Raw genomic sequence first — 2,500 nt, 5'->3', positions numbered from 1 at the left:
GCGCATAATCGTGTTCTTTTGGCGATTCTTATTATTTTCAAATGACGAATACAAATGAGTTCAGATGAATAACAGCGGATGTTGCGCCCGGGAAAAACTCCGATGAAGCTGTCATCGTTATCAGAACGGAGCGGAATTTATTTGAAGGACGTCGGAAAGATTCAGGAACAGATGACGGGGTCCTGCGTTCACCCCGTCATCCGGCTGTGATTTGTTAAAAGGATTTTAACTACATCATCACGCGTAGCCGGAGGTCGCGTAGGCGCAGGTGTAGCTCGCCATGTGGAGAGACAGTCCCTTCGCGTCGACAGAACCTGAACGAAGCCAGTACTTTACATTACACACACCTCGCTTGAACTGCCAAGGCACACGTGCACGCACTCGAACCCAGGCCTTACTCCTCGCCCAATGTCTTTCCCTCAATCGTGTATTATTCTTTCCTCTTCCCCACATCACCGAGGACAAACTTCGGCCATTAGCGGAGGGATTAATACGTCGGTCGGCCAGAACACTTGATAGGTCCCTCTCCTCAAGCGATCCATCAATAGCGTTATGTAATTAAACCTCACCTCATTGGCGCCGCTGACGATGTCTGCCACATGGAGGAAAATAAATCAGCGGATGGCGATCGTAGCAACATGTCTGACCTATGCATTTGTGTGTATGTGTGTGTGTGTGTCTGTGTGTATGTATGTGTGTGTGTGTGTGCGTGTATGTGTGTGTTTGCATGTGTTTGGTTACCGATGACTGAGGATAATGAGCAATCACCTTGAACTAACTTCTGGCCACAGGAAGCTCTTTGCATTTGCCTTTTCAGCATAGAAATCACTGAAGCACTGAGGTGCCTACTACTGTATAATCCGTCATAGCTTGGTGATAGTAAGAGCTAAACTCATGAATTCTCATAAACTTTTTATTTGCAAGTAGTTAAGATATGTAATATATATGAGGGAATTACTGCATTCATCATATATATCACCATGAAGCAATTATCACTATGGTAACATAAGCATGGTTATTCACAATAAAGGGAATATATTATCATACATATATAGTGAAACATATCATATTAGTTATTACACTTGCATTATGGACTCATTTTTATCGACTTTATCACAGATTTGCATATTTAGACGTTACATCAGATTATTGGAAACAATTACAGTTTATTATAACAATTTTCCGAGTTAATTCTGACATCTTGATAATCTATTATCATATCATTATCATATCCATTATACATTGAAATATGCATTTAATACTGCGGAAAATGGATGCTACTAAGACTAAATGATGATCTTGAGAATAACCATATTTTGACTACAATATATTTTTTAGATAAATGTTAATGTTATGCAATAGAAATATAACTACTATTAACAAAAAAATAAGAATTTTGATCATAATGATAACATTAATAAAAAAAGACGTTAGTGATATTGATCATAACGAAAATGATAATAATTTTAAAAGTAAGAAATAAACAATAATGGCGACAATAATAATAACAATGAAGTTGAAGAGGATGATAATAATAGTAATAATAATGATAATGATAATAAAGTTATTACTTCTACTACTACAGCAACTACTACTACTACTGATAATATTGATAACGATAATAATAATGATAATAACAAAAACGAAGACAGTAAGGACAATAATGGCAAAAACAATGATGAGGAGGAGGATTATATTAACAATGATAGAGAAAATAACGATAATGACAATGATGGTAATGACAATGATGATAATGATAACAATGATAATAATGATAATTATAATGATCATAATTATAATAGATATAACAAGATAATGGTAAAAATAAAGATAAAACATAGTGATAATGATAATGAAATTATGATAATGATGATTAACATTATTATCATTACTGTCATTCTGACCATTATCATTATCATCATTACTTTCATCATCAATACTATTATTGTTATCATTAGCAATAAACCTAGCATTATTATCTTTATTATCATCATTATTATCATTATTTTTGTTATTATCATTATTATTGTTATTATCATAATCATTAATATTATTACTATTATTATTGTTATTGTTATTATCCCTATCACTATCATTATCATCATTATTATCATTATTGTTACTATTTTTATTATTATTATCATCATTATTGTTGTCGTTTCTGTTGCTATTATTATTTCCATTATAATTTTTGTTACTATTGTTGTCGTTCTTGTTGCTGCTTTTGATTTTAATACAATTTTTATTATTATTATAATCATTATTATTAGTAGTAGTAGTGATAGCAGTATTAGCATCATCTCTGTCATTGTTGTTATTGTTGTAGTCATTATTATTATCGTCATTGTATTGATAAGAATTATAATAATAGTAATGTAGTAGTAATTTTAACAAAAGAAAAAGACTAATAATAGTATTACCCTATCATTATCATAATTGTAATTATTATTATTTTCCATATTATTATCATCATTATCATTGTAATTTTTATCAAAGTAAA

The 2,500-nt window shown here is 31.3% G+C and overlaps 1 protein-coding gene across 1 annotated transcript in view; it reads left to right on the top strand.

Moving 5' to 3' along the window:
- The window catches only part of LOC113806784 (endothelial transcription factor GATA-2-like), a gene marked incomplete in the record, with an annotated part of 63,375 nt that overhangs the window by 1,009 nt on the left and 59,866 nt on the right, over nt 1-2,500 (top strand).

This window comes from Penaeus vannamei, chromosome 6, assembly GCF_042767895.1.
Source record: "Penaeus vannamei isolate JL-2024 chromosome 6, ASM4276789v1, whole genome shotgun sequence".
Taxonomy (NCBI): Eukaryota; Metazoa; Arthropoda; class Malacostraca; order Decapoda; family Penaeidae; genus Penaeus; species Penaeus vannamei.
This window is presented reverse-complemented; position numbering and strand designations above follow the sequence as displayed.